The following is a 21,577-nucleotide window of genomic DNA, read 5'->3' on the forward strand; positions in this document are numbered from 1 at the left end:
ACATTCGAATAGGAGTTATGGCATCAATATTTTGCAGCACATAACGATGAGGTTGCTCCCATGTGACTTCATCAATATATATATTTTAGCTTCCTTTCCAATGGGACGATCCAAATTATTTCCACCATCATTATTTCGAATCGATCGATTTGACCTAGTTTCAACATCCTGTAAATATCTTGAACAAAAATTCATACACTCTTCCATCAGATATCCTTTGGCAATTGAGCCTTCCAAATGAGCTCGATTACACACATAAAGTTGAGCGTAAGTAGATAGATACAAATTAGATAAAATTTACATAACAACAAATCAAAATCGAAAGAGTATGACGTGCTTCATTTTGTACAAATAATATTACCTTTCAATAGGATACATCCATCTAAATTGTACTGCTCCAGCAATGAGTGCCTCTTCTGCTAAATGTATAGGTAAATGCTCCATTATATTAAAAAAAAAAGATGAAAAGATCTTCTCAAGATGGCAAAATGTTAAAGTAATACGACCTTGAATATACTCTAGGTCAGCCACCTTGTTCACTTTTGAGCATAATTACCTAAAAAAATTTGTTAACTCAATCAATGCCTCAATCACATCCTTAGATAATGCTTTGCGTATAACTACAGAAAGTAACTATTGCATCAAAATATGATTGTCATGACTTTTTAATCTCTAAATACTATGCTCCTTTAAATGTACGTAGCGACTGATATTAGATACATAACCATCAGGAATTCTGACATTTTTTAGCATTTTTAGAAAGATATCTTTGTCATCTTTGGACATTGTAAAACAAGTTGGAGGCAAATAAGCCTTACCAGACACTCGTTGTTGTGGATGTAATGCTTTTCTTATACCCATTTCTTGCATATCATATCGAGAATTTAAATTATCCTTAGATTTTTCTGCAATCTCCAATATTGTCCAAAGTACATTGTCACATACATTCTTCTCAATGTGCATGACATCAAGATTATGCAGAATCAAATTATGCTCCCAATATGGTAAATCAAAAAATATACTCCTCTTTTTCTATCCAGACTTTTTTCCACCTGAAGTGCCTTTTTGATTTTCTTCAATTTTTTTCTTTACAAGATCTTTCTTTTTATATTATGTGAGCACTCCATTCAATTGATTTAGTATATCAGAACTTGATAATTTAATAGGCCTCTTTCTGTATTCTCTTTGATCATTAAAAGATATTCTATCTCTTCAAAATCTATAGGTATTCGATAAGAACCATCGATGCTCTCTATAACAAAATTTTCAACCATGTGACAACCATGTTGATTCTGTTTGATTATAACAAGAAAGACATGCAAGTTTACTTTTTGTACTCCATCCAGACAAGTTTGCATATACAAAAAAATCACTGATTGTCCATAATAATGCAGCATGAAGTTAAAATATCTCTTTTTTTTTATGCATAATATGTAAGTATCCCTTTCTCTCATAATTCATTTAGTTCCTGAATCAATAGTTGTAGATAAACATCAATCTTATTGTCCGATCCTTTTGGCCCATCAATAAGCACATAAAGAATAAGGAAAGGTTGTTTCATAGATATCCATGGTGGTAAATTATATAGCATTAGAACAACAGACCAAGTGCTATGAGCTATAGATATTAATTTAAATGGATTAAACCCATCAGCTGCTAAACCAAGTCTAATATTTTGACAATCTGTAGCAAAGGATGGATTCCGTTCATCAAAAGTTCTCCAGGTAATTGAGTCTGCAGGGCGTCTTTGAACACCATCTTTTGTTCGTTCCTCCTCATACCATCTCATTAACTTTGCAGTTTTTGATGACATAAAGAATTTTTGTAATCTCGACTTCAATGAAAAGTATCGAACTTGTTTTACAGTAATCTGACTATTCTTAGTAGTATCATTATTTAAATCTCCTATAAATTACTTATATCTAAAACTCTAACATATTTGACATTTATCATGTCCTTCATCTTTGCCTCTAAATAATATGCAATTATTGGGACATGCATCCCATGTCTCATAAGTAAAATCCAAATCTGTAGTGATTTTGTTTGCTTGATAATATGAATTTGGCAAGCATATCCCTTCCAAAAATGCATCATTCAACAATTCTAGTAATAATGTAAATGACTTATTTGTCCATCCACTTAGCACTTTCAAATACAGTAATCGAATAATAAATGATAGTGAGGTGAATTTCGTACAATTTGGATGAAGTGGATGTTCTGCATCTTCAAGAAGTTTAAAATAATCTTTTATTTCTTGATTAGACCCTTCATGACCCTCATTCTCTATTAAATGATTAAATTTCATATTGTCATTTGACATTAAGATTCTAGTTGCCTTTTGTATCATTCCAACCATATCATCTTTCATATCAAAAAAATTTTTACTTCCACAATCTTGATTAGACCTAGTAGAATAGTATGTCTCTTTATGATAAGTCCAAATCTTATATGTCGTCAAGAATCCTTTTGTAATAATATGTTGTTTCACTATATGCCAGTCCTCAAGAAAATAATTTTTATACTTTTTACATGGACAATAAATCTTTGCATCATCTGCCTGATTAGCATATGTAAAGTCCAAAAATTTATTGACCCCCTCAATGTACGTAGGTAAAGTTCTTTCTAGCAAATCAATCCAACTTTTATCTATAACTACTATCCACTGATACTATTATCGTTATGTATTTCTTGAAAATCATATACAATAATTTTTTTATAAATATCAGAAAAAAATAAAATTTATAAAAGAATAAAATTTATGAGGATAAATATCAAAAAAGATACAAACTTCCTAGTAATGTGAATATGGTCTCCTAAAACAAAAGAACAATAAAACACCAAGTAAATTTAAAGTAGGATATATTAAATCTTGGTGCATGCAATTTTTTACATATGCTACTAAGGATATATTAAGTCTTTATAAGTCATGCACATCCATGTTTTATATTGACAGTATATGCCCTATTTGACTTGGAAGTTATTACTAAAAAATCATCTTCACTACTCACTTGGATTGGAGAGGGTTTGTCTTCCAATCACGTATGCTTATGATTGCATAACAATCATGATTGAATAGAGTCCACTGACCTACCATCTCATGTAGTGAGATTGATTTATGCCCACCAATCATGGATGGTTGTGGTTGGAAGACAGACACTCTCCAACCCGAGTTCGATTTGGAAAGGTCCCCAATGTAGGAAAATGGATGTCCATAAATTTATGCACCAAAAGCACATGACATCTCTTAGCAATGTCATTGTATTTTTTTTTTTTCTTTTGTACCAGTGCACATCAACAGTATATATTGTACCATACAAATGTGATATGCCAACCACCCTTTTAGGCCTTGCACCAATCCTAGTTGAGTCTTCATTATCCTAAACAAAAGCTGGGTGATTCCAAGATAATGACACCCATGTGTGAGGGTAGAAGGGTTTTTCTCTAACACAATTCCATCCCATGTCAATACGCCATCGTCCATTATTAATTGACAGATGGTGTTATAAGAAACCGACAAGTAACCAGTTAACATCACTTCATAATAAGGTTTTTTTTTTTTTTTTTGGAAGGCATTGTTCAATAGCAAAAGAGATTGGGTGCAGGGAACATAGTGATTGGTGTGAAATAGATTGAAGGATTACGGCAAGAGAGAAACCTATTCACTTTGATGTGAGGAAAAACAGGGAAAAATATAGGAAAAATCAATGAAAAACAAAGGCAAGATAGAAAAAATTAACATGACATAGATTGATCATTCTTTTTCTTTTCAATTTTTTTCTTTTCATTTCATTCTCTTTTTCTGAGATATGTGGGGAGGGAGAGCACCTGAGGGAGATCGGAGGGATTTTTATGTTACGGTTGGGTTTGTTTCTCGAGCACATGGGATTTTGTGCGAGTTGTGGCATGCATATTTGTCACATAGCATTGCATAACTTGAAATCTAAATTACATAGAATTAACAATTCAAATGCAGTCAGGTTACTAGCAAGATGGGGAGTATCATGGTACAGAAATTTATCGGTGACACACAGGCATGGTATGTAATATGGGACACTCTAGTATTTAATTACCACAATCAACACTTTAAACAATTAAAATCTCAGAAAACCATGTTTAAGGATGCTAGAAGTCAGAGGAATATGCATTTTGGTATTTTTTACTCCTTGGTTGCTAAAATATATACATACATGCACATATATGTCTGTATATGTATGAATGTTTATCTATTATACTTCTACATAATTTAAACTCTGAAAGATTCTAGATTCTGTTCATAAAGCCTTGCATCAGAGGTTCCATGTGTCATACTCCAAAATCCAACCGAGAAGCAGAGGGCCGAAGATTGAGAAGAAGAGGGAATGAAGAGAGAGATCGAGAAGAAGAGGGAATGAAGAAAGAGATCGAGAAGAAGAGGGAGAGATCGTACCTGACTGACGATAGAGGAGTCCGATAGACGTGGAGAGAGAGATCTTACTTTCTGCATCGAAGAGGGGAGGCCAAACTGCCGTCGGGCCGCCGCTAGGGGTGGGGGGCACTAAGGAGGAAGCTTAGACGTCGGCTGGGGTTTTAGAGTGGAGGAGATCGGGGGGCACGCCGTAGGGAGAGGCATGCCAGGGAGATCCGGGGGGGGAAGCTTAGGCGCCAACTAGGGTTTTGGAGCGGAGGAGGGGGGGAGGGGCACGTCGAGGAGATCGATCGGGGTTTTGAAGTGAAAGAGCGGGGGGGGGCACACTGGAGAGATCGATCGGGATAGGATTTTGGAGCGGAGGAGGGGGGTTTTAGAGCGGTGGAGGGGGGGGGAGGGGCATGCACCGAGGAGATGGATCGGGGTAGGATTTTGGAGTGGTAGAGGGGGGAGGGCGTTGTAGGGTTTTGGAGTGGAGGGAGGGGGGAGAGAGGGTCGAGCCAGCCGAGAGATCGAGCGGGGTGGGGGGAAGCTTAAGCGGGTGTTTTAAGTGATTTTTTACTACGGTAAAATGCCTTCGCAAAAAAGAAAAAAAAAAGCTTAGGCAGGATGTTTTAACTGATTTTTTACCACGACAAAATGCCGTCGTAAAAAAAAAATTTAGACATATTATCTACGATGCATTGCCGTCGTAAAAATTATGGATTATTTATTATGATCCATTGCCGTCATAAAAATCATAGATTATTTACTATGATCCATTGCCGTTGTAAAAACTCTATTTTTTGCTATGAAATTTGATTGTCGTTGCAAATAACAATTAAAATTGACATCTTATTCGCGATGATTTTTTACCATCCCAAATAATTTTTTTACGATGATAAATCAACCATCGCAAATAATTTCACTATAATTTTTTTTTTTTTTTTATAGTGAATGAACCTAAAAAGCTCTTCAACAATTTTGACGATTCAATTAATAAGCAACGAGAAGACTTCACTAAGCTCCCATTGAAACCACCACATACACTCAAAAACGCAATCAAATGCTTTCACATATCTTCCACCAAAAAATAACAATTATAATAATGCTTTCACATATCACCGTGTAAATGTTAAAATTGTGCATGGCGGCACTTTCCTTTTACGAGATCCAGACACCGTTTATCAAATGGAGATAATAGGAACAAGCTATGTCGGATAAACCATCCAAGCTTCTTTCTTTAAGACGGTTATTCCATCTCCATCTTGGAACAGTCTTATTCCTTTATACCAGTTTCATTCCTTTCGAATGCACCTTGATTATTAGTTTAAGTGATCAATTATATTCCATGTTCGGCTCTTTTACGCACCTAATTATAATAAATGTTTAATTAAAAAATTAATAATAAACCAGACATTATCAAAGCATCTATGTTTATAATTTGCTAATAATACTCTATTTTGATTATAATATATTTTATCAAGTAATATTTATTTGCTATTACCCGTATATAGTATCATGCATATATTCAGATATTCATAATATATCAGTCATATTTTTCTATAATACACTATAGAATAATTAAAAATTGATTATCATATTATACAAATATTTATATATAATGCCTGAAATTGTAAAAATAAACAATGTATTGGCATATGAAATTATGTAATGAAATAGTTATAATACAAAAATAATTTCACGTACGTGCATGTTATTGATATTATATTTAATATGTCATAGTAGCTGCAATAATTTTAATAAAAAATTTTTAATAGCATATGGTGATATCATCTATATACCTTATTAATTTAACAGAATAATATGTTACCATGATTTCATATCATAGTATTATATACAATGTAATAATAGTATAACAGTAAAAAGAATTCAATATTATCATTATTTATATAATATTCTATAAATAATGTCATATATTGCATATATTGTGATACTTTAAAATTTTGGCACAAAATTATAATATTATTCTCTAATATTAGTGTTATACTTAAGCCAAGGCCGGTTGAAGGGTAAGGCCATCAGAGCCTTTGCTTTAGACCCCCGTTGGAGGAATGCCCATCGAAGGTCACCAAAGATCCCCCGAAGGAATGTCCAACAACTGTCGCCACCCGATTGCCAGAAGATCTTGTGAAGAAGGCGAGATGGTGAGAAGAGCATTGTTGGAGATGGCGAGACGACAAGTGGTGAGATAGAAGTGGTTCTTGGTGACTGGTGAGGAGGTGGAGGGCGTCGACGGTGGAGAAGAGCGGATGCCCAATAGGGCCACGAGTGAAAAACATGACAGCGAGGATGCTGTTGCTTGTTGGCACTGGATTCGATGGTGAGGTTTAAGAAGTCGGCTATTAGGACGGGCGGTGGGGTCACCAAACGCTTGCAGAGGGAGGCCTTGAAGTTGACGAGGGCGACACCGATGAGGAGGCCATCAAAGATGCAGGCGGTGGCACTATCGATGGAGAAGATGTGGACCCATCAAGCGGCAGTGAAGGCCTTGAGGGGCGACGAGCGACGGCGACAATGGAGGTCTTAAGGGGCGATGGTGGCAGCAAAGGCCTTGAGGGGCGATGGGGCGTCTCCGATCGTCCGACGGGATTCCAAGCTTCGAGCCCAGCAGCAAGGAAGGGGCAAAGGATTGAGTCTCCATGCAGGTCCCACTTTTTTTTTTAACAGTGTGCGTGGTAAGAAATAAAGAGGCTCATGGTTTTTTTTGAGACTTTTCGAGAGACCGAGACGCTGCCACCTGTCTTCCTTTAATTCTCTCATTTTCTTAATTGAGTATCAATTTCCAATTAATCAACGAAAATATACTTTAACGGTTATATTTTTTTTTATAAAACTAACTCTTTATTTTAATTTATAATATCTATTTCTCAATTCTTCATTTCTTATTTTTTTTGTCCTTTTCCTTAGTAGAAAACTTCTAAGATTCCAACTCATATTTTTTGATTTCTGTACTCTTGCACAAGATAATCAGTTCCAGTTAGAGGTGGCAATCAGATCGGGTCGGATCATAAACGGATCGGATCAATGCGTGTCGGGTTAAAAAATTATTAACCCAAACCTGACCTATTTATTAAATGGGTCAAAAATTTCAATATGAACCTAATCTGTTTATTAAATAGGTAATCCGATCCGACCTGTTTAACCTATTTATTAAATAGATCAAATTAGGTTAAACAGATTAAACAGATTAAATGGGTTAAACAGATTAAATATATCGGATTAAATGGGTCAGAAACAGGTTAAACGGATCTTAAATGAGTTAAATAGGTTAAACAGATCGAATTAAATGGGTCAGAAATAGGTTAAATAGATTAAACAGATTAAATAGATTATCTGACACAACCCAATCTGAATATTAAACGGGTTAAATGGGTCAGATATCTAAAATCCAAATCTGATCCAATTATTAAATGGATTTAACGGGCCGATCCGTTTATGATCCAAATCTGTTTAGTCTAAACCCAAACCTGTTTATGGTAGATCGAACATGGGTCAGATTGGCGGGTCAGGTCATATTTTGCCGGTCCTAGTTCCAGTTGATTATTTATCTCATTTGCAATCAGTATTCAATAATCAGATAGTATTATTTTAACCTTTACAATTCTTTTTATTTAACTTAAAATTTATTGTTCTAACCTTTGCATTCAATAATCAGTTTTTTTTATTATTATAACTTTTGCATCTCATTTGTAAATTTTTTTAAATTTGAAATCTTACTTAAGATCAATAATGTCTTAAAAGAGATTAAATGAATTGGCTATATTATCAATTGAAAAAGAAATATCAGAAGAACTTGATTATAAAAATTTAATTAAAAATTTTATATCTCAAAAAATTAAAAAAATAAAATTTTAGTAAAATTTTACATAAATTTTAATAAAAAAGATCTCATTTTAGTATTTAGCTTTAGGCCTCCATATGTGTTAAGTCGCCCCTAACTTAAGCTATTATATTATCAAATAAAAATATTACAACAAAAATAGTTATGCCATTTTAGAAAATTATAAAGCTTATTCCAATTTTTGTCTTGTGTCAAAAGAATTTTGATAATCAAAGAGAATCAGCTGGCGGCACAACTATGCCACCAGGCATACCTTATTCCCCATTTCTCTTTCACTCCTACGAACGCGGCCCAACAAAACAATATCCTTAACATTGTAATGTAGCAAGTTCTGAGCGGCCCTCGAGGATACCTTGCCATCCTCAAAGCCTCAAGGTACCGAGCACCATATCATGCATAAATTTATTGACAACGCAGCCGTCAAATCATATTTCACAACTGGATTATTTTCTACTAAAGAAATTCTCCCTAGGGTACTTTAAAAATTTTTGTAATGTTTGACAATTAATAACTCAAAAATAATGGCATTAAAAGGGCACTAGACATAAAAGAAACTAAATAACTGCTTGCATAACCCCAAAAAGATTTACCATGCACACTGAAGATCCAAATTTCCAACACTCATGAAGAATCAAAGGACAGTTTGAATTGGCAGATAAATAAGGTAAAAAAAATAACAGACAAGCTAAGTTTAATAAAAGAATTCTCATGTATTCCCCATCAGAAACAACCAGAAATGTGGAACAAATCTCAGACAGGGTTTACTTGATCTTCTTCTTAGGCCTCAGCTACAAGACGAAAGATCAAACAATGTTAAAATTTACAACAGAAGAACTCCCTAGGACATAATTACATTATACTTGATGAAGACATAACTATGTCAAACTACAGAAATAATGACTAATGAATATCTAACAGTGATGTCATTAAAAACGGACTAATCTCAACTGGCAACAAGAAATCATAAATTCATGGGTTTTTTTGCATGTGTACTCTCCTAAACATTCAAATTTATGTGAATTTTTTTTGAAAATTAATATTTACATATATACCCTTAACAAATGCCTATTTTGCATGCATATTTTTTTTTAATTTTTTTTTGCATATATACCTACATCATCTAACGTCATTAAAAAATTAATAATTTAAAATTTAAATAATTTAAATATTTTTATGGATAGATGTGCAAAAAAAAATTTATAAGGATATATATACAAATAGCAATTTTATGAGGATATTTATACAAATTTGAATTTAGAAGGATATACACACAAAAAATTTTAATTTAATTTTTACCTATTATATCTAAATGGATTCGGACCCTCTTACTCTACAATATAGTAACATATTATATAATATAATAATATGATAATGATATTATATAATATTTTATATACTAGAATATTATATTTTATTTTATTTTTAGGCAAGATCGGATGACTATGTCCATCTTATAACAACATGATACACCTTATACATTTCATAAAGATATTTTTGATAAAAATTTTTGAAATAAAATATAATAAGATTATAAATTCTCATTATTATGTAATGTCCAAAGCTACAACTATGTCCATTCCATACAAATATACAAGCTATCCATCTAATATCAGGTTTAGGTACTTTTCTTAAAAGCATATTATTATGCATTAGAGAAAACATGGATAGTTATGATCTGTCTATTTTTTAGATAAAATAATTTTAATCTATCATTTGATAAATTTTTTTTTAATCTATGTAAATCAATAAATTAAGTATATTTACTGTTTTAGTTGTGCATGTTAATTTTTTTCATTAGAATAAGGAAAGAATTAACAAACCAGGAGAGATGTATTACACGCAAAAAAAAAAAAAAAAAAAAAAAGATTTTTTGCATGTATACCCTTCCAAATATTCAAAGTTGCGTGAATATTCTCATAAAATTACTATTTACATATATATCTTTATAAATTTTTTTTTTGCACATCTACTTATAAGGGTGTTTTAGTCATCTTAATTTTAAACCTTTAATTTTTAATGGCGTTAGATGATGTGGGAACATATGCAAAAAAAAAAAATATTTTATAAGGGTATACATATAGATATTAATTTTGAAAGGGTATTGATACGCATTGAAATATTTAGAAGAGTATACACATAAAAAATCCATAGGTTTTTATCAAAGCTTCATATATACCACTTTTGTTTGCCATTAAAATCAACCTTACAAAACTTAAGATGGTTGGCCTAGGCAATCTAGTCTAGAGGTCAATTCACTAAAAAAAAAATCCTAAATTCATAAGGTGCATATCAAAGCTTTATATATACCACTTTGTTTGCCATTAAAATCAACCCTACAAAACTTAAGATGGTTGGCCTAGGCAATCTAGTCTAGAGGTCAATTCACTAAAAAAAAGTCCTAAATTCATAAGGTGCATATCAAAGCTTCATATATACCACTTTGTTTGCCATTCAAATTAACCCTACAAAACTTAAGATGGTTGGCCTAGGCAATCTAGTTTATAGGTCAATTCACTAAAAATTTACAATACTGAACAATAAGAAAAAAAATTATAATCAACAGAAGACTGTCTCAACTGTGGCCTATCATATCAAGCTCAACCGACCGGTCAAAGCCATTCAATGCAAAAAATAAGAACGGGGGAGGAAGGGCACTTGGTTGCTGTGGCCACACTTCTTCTTACGGCAATTCACAGCCTTGGGATGCAGGCGAGCATAACACCTGAGAAAGAAAAAAAAATGATAATCAAATGCAAAGAAGGTAGCAAAATAAGATGTTTTGCAGTTGAATAGAACGTATTCAACTTGCAAGAAGAAGCCATTGCATTTTGGACAAAACTCAAAAGCATTACGATGAAACCAGCATGTTCCAGTTCGCTAGCCCAAGAACATTGACTCCTGAATTGTCAAATAACGTATTCTACAAATCATACTTTGATATAACTGCACCTTTATAAACAGATCTACCTTACCACGTCACGTGAAGGAGCTAAAAGATTATAACCGATTCGTATATGCTAATATCAAGAGCCTAAAAGCATACAAATTTCAATAGTTTCAAGTTGATCAGCTATCCAGGAAGAAGAAAACCACAACCTACCTATTATATAATAAACCACCCATAAGTTACCATGGGACCTCAAAGCTCAGAAATCAACAGTACCAGCAACTCGGAACAAAATTATAGAACCTCAGAATGATATTATATCAAGTGCACTAAAGCCCTTAAGTGCATCTTAAATTCCCACTGAAGCATGGTAAGTTACAATTCTGTGCTTAGGAAGAAGAAAACCAAAACCTATATATCTATAACATAATAAGCCACTTGTAAATTACAATGGGACCTCACTAGCTCAGAGATCAATAGCAGCAGCAACACAGAACAGAAATATAGAACCTCACAATGATATCATATCAAGTGCACTCACTAAATCACTTAAAATGCATCTTAAACTCTCACTAAAGCACAGGAGCACAGTTCTAGAATGACGACATGGCACCAAATTATGTCTCATCTCATATTCAGCAAAGGTTTTTCATAATCCATGACTAGAGTTGATGTATTTGCAATGCACCATATTGGAAGGTCATGGTTATACAAACTAGACTATGACAAGCTTAAAAATAGTACATTAAAAGAAGCAAGTGATAGGAAAAGAGAATGTTGCTGCAAGGCTCTGGAGGTGAGGTCAGTGCTGAATCCAGCTGGAGAGCTAAGAGTTGCACCGACATGAATCGCGAGCGAAATCTACAAAAGAAGTCTCAAAACCATGGGGTGCCATTCGATTTAGAACCCTCCGATACTTAAGTTAGCCGAAGCCTTGAGAACAGATAGTGAAAATGAAGAAGCAGAAAGCAAAAAATGAGAGTTTGTAAGTGGAGAGAAGTAGAATTAACTCTAAGTGGAGAAAACTTTGATTCCTTAGTGAAAATCTTAGTAGAGTTTTTATTTCTATGAATTTAGACTTAGTTTGGACTTACCTTCCAGAAAGTATCTGGTCCCTCTTTTATAGTGGGGACTTGCTAAGGCTTTCAGGAGAGTTTGTTAGGCCGTTAGAAATCTGTTAGGTTGTTAGGCCGTTAAAGATCTGTTAGGTCATTGAAGATTTGTTAGACCGTTTGATTGTTGTAATAGAATAGCATGGGGCAGCTGCCCACATGGCAAATGAGTTGGAATACAACTGAAAGATAGTTATGACTGAGCTAGATCATAGCTGTCAGATAACCATACGTAGATATAATGGCATATCAGTAAAAGACCGATGTGGAATAACTGATATAAGTAAATGAACCGCATGACATGCCTGAGTATCAGTAATCAGGTTAGCCAGAAACTGACGTAAGCTAATTTGATTGAGGGAGATCTCAAGTCGGCAAGAAATCGAGGTGAGTATCCTGCTTACTAGCAGTTCTGGACTAAGCCGACTTAGCGGATAATACTGAAGAGTCAGATCGGCTAGAGGTTGCTGTAACCTAAGAGTATCATTAACTAAGATAATGATCTGCTGCCACGTATCCAGATGATGATGATCTCAGCCTTCCAATGAGATTGATTTTCTGATGACCTTGATTTTCTGATGAGGTCGGCCTCCTGATGAAGTTGGCCTTCAAGACTCACATCAGTATGTTTGTCAACTCGATAGCTCCTGAGCATGAGTTCTGAGGACATCAGCTGAGATGGTAAGATCCCATAATATTTAACCCCCACTTCTGAGTCCAAAGAGATCACTCCGAATGAAAATAATCCAAAAAAAAAATTCTCAGCTTGTCTGAAGTACCGAATTTGTGCCATTTGGTTCTTTAAGTGAACTGCTCGGATCCTTCCATTCGAGCTCAGAGTGGGCAGGTCAAATCTTCTGTATATCTGATAGTATTTCAATCTTTAGTACCTCATTTTCTTCTCTTTTAAGGGCATGTTGTCTGAAAATCTAAGTCAGAACTTGTTAGGTTGACATTTTGTGAGGCTTAATCTGAAGATTGAATATCTCTTTTTTAATTTTGATCTTTTTGGGACTTTAGTCTAATCAAAATTTTGGATTTTTATGAGGTCTAATTTGAAGATCGAATATCTCACTTGATCTTAATCCTTTTGGGACTTAGATCTAATCGGGACTTATCTTGATCTGAAGATCGGATTTTTTATCCTATTGTGACTTATCTTGATTTAGAGATCGAATTTTTAGTCTTTTGGGACATCTTGATCTAAAGATCGGATTTTTAGTCCTATTGGGACTTATCTTGATTTGAAGATCGAATTTTTGGTCCTTTGAGATTTATCTCGATCCAAAAATTGGTTTTTTTTTTTTGACACTTTCGATGCTTAAGCTCGATCTGGAGATTGACTTTTTATCGATCAAGAGATCTAATTTTCATCTTGGTGCTTCGAGGCTTACCGATCCAGAGATCAGATTTTCATTTTTGCCCTTTGGAGCTTATCGATCTGAAGATCGAATTTTCATCGATCAAGAAATCTTATCTCTATCTTGGCTCTTCAATGCTTACCGATCTGTAGATCAAATTTTCATCGATCAAGAGATCTTATCTTCGTCCTGATCCTTCAAAGCTTAAGCTCGATCCGAAGATTGATTTTTTATCGATCAGAAGATCTTATCTCCATTTTGATCCTTTGGGGTTTAAGCTCGATCCAGAGATCGACTTTCATCAATCAAGAGATCTTATCTCTAGCTTGGCCCTTCGGAGCTTAAGCTCGATTCGAAGATCAATTTTTCATCAATCAAGAGATCTTATCTCCATCTTGGCCTTTCAAGACTTAAGCTCGATCCAGAGATCGGCTTATCTTCTTTGCCTTTTGGGGCTTAAGCTCGATTCAGAGATTGACTTTTTATCGATCAGGAGATCTTATCTCCATCTTGGCCCTTCGAGGCTTACCGATCCAGAGATTGAATTTTCATTTTTATCCTTCAGGGCTTACCAATCTGGAGATCGAATTTTCATTGATCAGGAGATCTTATCTTCATCTTGGTCCTTCGGGGTTTATCAATCCGGAGATTGAATTTTTATCTTTTTACATAGTATATGATGTACAAAAATAAGCTCCAAGGAGTACTTTTATTGATAATACTTGGAGATTTTTAGAATTTCAAGTACAAGAAATAGAAGATCCAGATCGGCTCTCAATCAATCAGAATTGGTTGCCTCCTGGGGGATGGATCACCAGCCTTCTGTGATATGTCAGATATCATATTGATGACCCCAACTGTAGGTTGGTTATGATTTTCAAGATTTCCTTCCATCTAAGGTAGATATTCAATTATTTTTGTTGGCCTTACATATTTACCGAGGTGACCTCAATGCACCAACACTTCTATCTCATCTCACAGCTATCTACAGTTTTTAGTATCGTGGCATGGTCTTGATGGAAACGGTAATATTTTCTTTTATTTTTTTTGCTGGTGGGGCCTTCATAGGATCAGACTTTCGGAGATATCCTTCTCTTTTAATTTCATGAGAATCTGTGCTTAAGGGGTAGACAAAGGAGTGTAGGAATCAAAGTGCTGAGGTGGGCTTCTTGACCTCAAATTTTTTTGAGATCGATTGGAGCCATTATAATTTTGCTAAGCTTCACCATCTTCCCTCGATTGCTTATTTTCATTTTTTTTTTCTCGTCTGACGGAGTATGCTTTCTTCCTCTTCAATCTGTGCATACTTTCATATCCAAACAAGCATTTGCTCATAGTTATCCGGTTAGTTTTTGTTGGGGGAGAAGATCAGACAGTTTCTTTTGAGTCTTTGCTTCAAAACTAGTATAGCAATGGATTTGTTGAAGTTCTTCAAAACTAGTAGCTATATTAAAGCATGCAGTATAATTCCACAGAGATTCACCTTCCTACTGCTTCACAGAAAAAAAGACTGTTAGTATTCTTTAGGTGAATCTTGTTAGTGCCAAAGTAAGTGACGAACAGTTTGGTTAACTGATCAAAAAAGGAGATAGATTCTGATTGAAGGTCAGAGAATCAGATTCTTACAGATTTCTTAAGGATGATGGGAAAGGTGATATAGAGTAGGGCATCAGATGCCCCTTGTAGCCTCATGATGGCTTTGAAATCCTTTAAGTAATCCCAAGGGTCAGTGGAGCCGTCAAATGACTTCACAGCAGGCATCTTGAACCGAATAGGAATCAATTCATCAAGAATTTATCGAGAGAAAGAAGATTGTAGATTGAAATTCTTTTCGCTTTGTGAGTTGCCAATCTGAATCTCCATCAGCTTTTTCTCAAGATCTTGGATCTTTTGCCCAAGACCTTCTTTCAGATTTATTTTTCTGCTTGGAGCAGATGATTCTATCCTCTAGGATTGATCAGTGAGACCCAGAGTATGATTGTGAGAAGGATTTTGAGAAATTGGTTGCTGGGAGTGATGAGATTGAACCACTTGAGGAGTAGCCTCCCATTGCTGCTATTCAATGGTACACTGAAGCTATTTGTACCGCAGCAGTGGGGGCTTAAACTTACTAGATAAGGAGACTAAATTACTATAAATCAACAGCAATTAATGGTTGGATGATTTTTTGAACATCTCTAGGAGAGAATGAGGCAAGTGAAGGATGAATCGGTGCTTTCTTATTCACCATTTTTTACTAAAAATTTTCAGAACCTCCTTCCTCTAGCGTCAATTTGTTACTGCAAAGCTCTGGAGGGAGGTCAGTGCTGAACCAAACTGAAGAGCTGAGAGTTGCATAGATGTGAATCGCGAGCGAAATCTACAAAAGAAGTTCTAAAATCATAGGATATCCTTCGGTTTAGGATCCTCCAATGCTTAAGTTAACCAGGACCTTGAAAATAAATAGTGAAAATGGAGAAGTAAAAAGCAAGAAGTGAGAGTTTATGAGTGGAGAGAAGTAGAATGAACTCTAAGTAGAGAGAACTCTGATTCTTCAGTGGGAATCTTAGCAAAATTTTTATCTCTGTGAGTTCAGACTTAGTTTGGAGAGTACCTTGTCCTTCTTTTATAGAGGAAGCTTGCTTAGGCTTTAAAGAAAATTTGTTAGGCCATTAGAGATCTGTTAGACTGTTAGGTTGTTATAGATCTGTTAGGTCGTTATAGATCTGTTAAATTGTTTGGTTGTTATAACAGAATGACCTGTAAAAAGATCGTGAAACGACTGTCCACATGACAAATGAGCTGCAACATAATTGGAAGATAGTTACGATTAAGCTAGATAACAGCTATCAGATAACTGTTCGTAGATGTAGTGGCACGTCGGTAAAAGACTAATATGGAATAACTAATATAAGTAAATAAACTGAGCACCATGCCTGAATATCAGCAATCAGGTCGGTCAGAAACTGACGTAACTGATTTGGTTGAGGGAGATCTCAGGTCCGCTAAAAATCGAGGTGAGTGTTCTATTTATTAGCAGTTCTGGACTAAGCCGACTTAGCAGATAATACTGAAGAGTCAGGTTGGCTAGAGACCGATGTAATCTGAGAGTGTCATTAACTCAAGTAATGATCTACTGCCACATGCTCAGATGATGATAATCTCAACCTTTCGATGAGGTCAGCTTTCTGATGACCTTGACCTTCTGATGAGGTTGGTCTTTTGATGAGGTTGGCCTTCAAAGCTCATATTGGTATTCTTATCAATTCGATCACTCCTGAGCGTGAGTCTCAAGGATATCAACTGAGATGGTAAGATCCCACAATAGAGAAAAATCAAGATAGCATACTTTCTATAGATCATCTTGTCCTGGTTATATTTCCTAGCCAGAGCCATCAGTGAGGGCTTAATGATCCCACCCCTCAGCCTCAGCACCAGATACAGCATCTACTCTATATAACATCACCACAGCCACATCGTCATCACCAAATAATACCAACGAACACTAAAGAACATGACTTGAAATATTAGCTAGGAAAGAGGGAAAAAAATGGCAACAAGCCATGGAACAACCAATCCAACATAATCAAATTAAAAAAAAAAATTTCAAGAGCAAATAGAAGCTTGAGGATATAGTTTGGAGGGCAAAAGAAGAACAGCTAGAAACTCTTAAGGGAATCCATTCTAATTCAATCGAATGGAGGTGAAAAGAGATGTAATCAGAGGTGAAGACTACACCTTTCTGGATGTTGTAATCAGCCAGGGTTCATCCATCCTCGAGCTGCTTCCCCACGAAGATCAAATGCTGCTAATGCAGTAGAATTTTTGCGAAGAAAGGGACTACTCCTAAACAAGCATCCGCTATGGTTTCCATGGATGAAATTTATGGAACTTGGACTCCAAAATGGGGAAGAAGAAGAACAAGAAGAAATTGGATCAAATAAAATCAGACAAGAAAAGGGTTAACCTTCTTTGTCTTGGATCTTGGCCTTGACATTGTCGATGGTGTCAGAGAACTCAACCTCGAGGATGATAGTCTTCCCAGTGAGGATTTTGATGAAGATCTGCATCTTGGTTGCTCGATCTTGCTCCGCCGCCACCATCGTCGCCACCGCTCTGAAAACCCTAACCTTAAGTTTGGATTGGGGGTACACGGGGGTTCATAATGGGAGGGAAGGGGAGGGGAGGGTAATGGAGCGGAAGGGAGGGTAAGAAAATTAATGAATCCTTATTTAGATAGGAAGAAAAAGGGTAAAAAAAGGTACATATCTTATCCTTATTTGAATAGAGGGGTAAAAGAGGGGTAGAAGAACTTATATATATATATTGATAAATATGCCCTTTCTCATTAATATATGTAGTATTTAATGTTGTGATATTTTTTATTATCTAGAACAAATTTAGTAGATATTTTCATGTAAGATGCATTGCTCTATGTAAAGAAAAATTTTATACTGAAACTATGAGCTCGTAAGAAGCTCGCTATATATATAAAATCTCATATTGCATACATAAAATCTTTATTCAAAAGTAATAGAAAAAGGTTCCAAATCTCTATCATCGGAACCTGCCTTCCAATTATCGTGATACCTGGACCTACGCATGAAGTAGCGACATGTGAGCGAAGAGGTGGCTAGGATTTCTGACTTGTGTGAAGAGTAAAAAATTGGTCTGTGCAAGTAAAAAGAAAGATTATAAATTGATCTTGTTGTAATTTTAAGTTTTATTAGGGATAAAATTAGAAAAATGAAACTTGAGCTTGAATCTTCCCCTCCTTACATCCCAAATTAGGAGGTAGAGAAAATTGAGTGATGGAGGGGTTGGGAGGGATTGGGAGAATCCTTCTTTACCCTTCTTTATCTCTTAAAAAATTTTACCAAACAGGTGTTCATTCTTTACTCTCTCCTCTCCTTATGAACCCCCATGTACCCCCAATCGAAGCAGAGTGTAACAGTGGCATCATTTTGTTATTTATGGTAGTATCGCATGTCAGTAAGCAAGTCCCAGGTGTGCTATGATTGGTATTCTTTGGATGAATGGATATGATATGGGAAGAAACACTGCTCTCTGGTGTTCCTCCTTCGAGCGAGGTCAATACACTGTATAACTTCAAAGCTGCAAAGTTTTTACATAGATACCACTCAGAATATGCTTTACTAGATATTTGGCCTCCAAATTATTTTCATATACCCTTCATTCGACCTTTTTAAGTAGATATATGCTTGCGATTAGTAAAAACAAATAACTATCGGATCACCCTAGGGAAGGATGAATCTTTGGATAATGATGAAATTAGTAAAAAAAATTATTATCAAATTTTATTTTTCATATCTCATGATAACCATAGTTCATTATTATATAGAGATATAATTTTTTTTAGTGGTGATATGATTAATAAAAAATAAAGAGACTTATTATTGAATTACATTTTCATGTTTTATAGGGTGACTTCAAAATAATTCTAGGGTCAATAAGTGGAGAGATGAATTTTTGTACCTTTATATAATCCAAAAAATTAAATATAAAGGATGCTTGGTTGGGAGAAATTGAGGTTTGAAATGAAAATCAGAATGGATGACTCCCGTTCCAATCGCTTGGTTGGGAATATGATTCTGATTCCAATTTCGAGATGGAATGGGAATGACCAAATCTACTTAAAACTCAATCTCCACTCTCTCCTATAGATTCAAATTTTTGTTTCGATTCTAATTCCGTTTTTGATTCAGATTCTGATTCTGGTCATGAACCAAATACTTCGAGAGATTTGGTCATTTTGATTCCCATTCCAACTAATTCCGATTTCGATTCTGATCGTGAAGGAAGCACCCCCATAATGTCTTATCTTTTCACATGTTTAATATAAACACCCTAAAATGATTCTCAAACCATCATATGAAAGAATCAATTTTGAATGTTGACATAATTGATGAAAAATTGAAGGATTTATAATCAAATTTATTTCCCACTTCACAATGTGAGTTGTTTTTTACAAAAATTTTTGAATCAACACAATTGATTAAAAATAGAGGGATCTGCTCTTGAATTTAATTTTAAGCTAAACTATCATTTCAAGATCTAAATTTTTAGGTAATATTCACTATAGGACATTAACTATTCGAGATCCCAAAGAAGAATAATTTTTTTTAAAAAAATTTCAGATAACAATGAGAGCTAATACTGTTAGAGGGCGTTAATAAAATGGATCACGTGACTTGCATATGAGTCTCTTAAAGCTGATGTGGCATAGCTCCATCTGATATAAAAAAATAAGAAAAAGATAAAAAATTGGAAAAAAGAGAGATAAAAGGGCTTGGAGTTCTCTTTGCTGCCTCCCTCCGCCTTCTCCTCCTCCTCTCCCTCCCCTCCTCTCCCCTTCTTCCTCCTCTACCTTCTCCTTGCCGAGCTCTCGCAGACGGCCACCTCTGCCCACCTTCGCCGTCGTCTTTTTTCCTCACAGATCTCCACCCACCTTCGCCCAACTCAGGTGCAAAAACAAAATGAAGGAAAAAAGATATAATCAATCCATGCAGGAAGAGGTCCTACCTTTTAATTTTTTTTGTATTTCCTTTGCTTTCTTTGATTTTTCTTATGTTGCCGTATGCTTGAGAAAACCCCCAATAGAAATCTAAGAAGCATCTCCGATCTCCCTCGATGCTCTCCTTCCCACAAATCCGAAAAGAGAAAGGAAAAGACGTGAAAAGAAAAAAAAATTGATCAATATTCATGGGAAAAGATTTTTACCTTCTAATTTTTTTCATTTTTTCTTTTGTTTTCATTGATTTTTCCAATTTCCCCCGATGATTCCTCTGTTTTTTTTTTCCTGGCTTCCGTATTCAGCCACTCTAAGCCTCCCTCCCGATTGGGGCTCTTAAAGAAAAAATACCCAACATAAAACTACAGCCATCATCCTGGCTTTCGTATTCAGTCACTCTAGGCCTCCCACCTGGTTGGAGCTCTTGAGGATGAAAAAAATAAAGGACAAACGAAGGAAAACATGAAAAAATCAACACAAAACCTAAGCTCTTGGCTTCCCTATTTGGCCGCTCCAAGCCTCCCACCCGGTTGCGACTCTTGAGGATGGAAAAAATAGAGGACAAAAGGAGGCAAACATGAAAAAATCAACACAAAACCCCAGCTCTTAGCTTCCCTATTTGGCTGCTCCAAGCCTCCCACCTGATTGCGACTCTTGAAGATGGAAAAAATAAAGGAAAAACAGGGGGGTAACATTGGAAAAATCAATGAAAGCTAAGGAAAGATTGGAAAAAATTTAAAGATAAGATATGCCGCGTCTGATAAAAAGAGAGCAATCTGAATGCCACATGATCTGTACTGTTAATGAATTCTAACATCGCTCCATTCTTATCTGAATTTTTTTTTTAAATTTTTTTTTTATATTTCGAAGAGTTAATGTCTTAAAATAAATATTACCTAAAAATTCAGATCCTGAAATGATAGTTTAGCCTTAATTTTATGTTTATAAACTGACTCAAAAATGTCTTTAGGTGATTGTTTAGAATTATCAATTTGTAGGTCTTCATACAATTAATGAAAACATGGTGTTTTGTCATTGAATTTTATTTCCCATGACTTACACAATTCCCACTTGTTTGGTCTTGACACAATCAGAAAACATATAATCCTATCTTTCAATTTAATTTTCTATTTTTATATACTATACAAAAATAATTTCTAAAGTTAATATAACAAATGATATCAAAATGAATCTAACTCATGAGTTATATAAACTAAGAAAAACACTACATGAGCTATATAAACTAATGAGCCTGTGATAATACTACAATAATATCATAATCATACTACCAACACTCATATGTCTATTATAGGTGACCATTATTTATAACAATGTCTATATCAAATTTTGCCATAATATAATGACATAGTAAGTTCAAATATCATTTTATGGCACAATAACTTAATGTATTTTGTTATAATTTAATCGTTATCAAATTTTTATTAATGTGTAAATAT

The 21,577-nt window shown here is 34.8% G+C and overlaps 1 pseudogene; it reads right to left on the minus strand.

Moving 5' to 3' along the window:
- Positions 1-9,010: 9,010 nt before the first annotated feature.
- On the minus strand, positions 9,011-17,769 carry LOC105038264 (ubiquitin-ribosomal protein eL40 fusion protein-like; annotated as a pseudogene).
- Positions 17,770-21,577: the final 3,808 nt, after the last annotated feature.

This window comes from Elaeis guineensis, chromosome 1, assembly GCF_000442705.2.
Source record: "Elaeis guineensis isolate ETL-2024a chromosome 1, EG11, whole genome shotgun sequence".
In the NCBI taxonomy this organism is placed as follows: Eukaryota; Viridiplantae; Streptophyta; class Magnoliopsida; order Arecales; family Arecaceae; genus Elaeis; species Elaeis guineensis.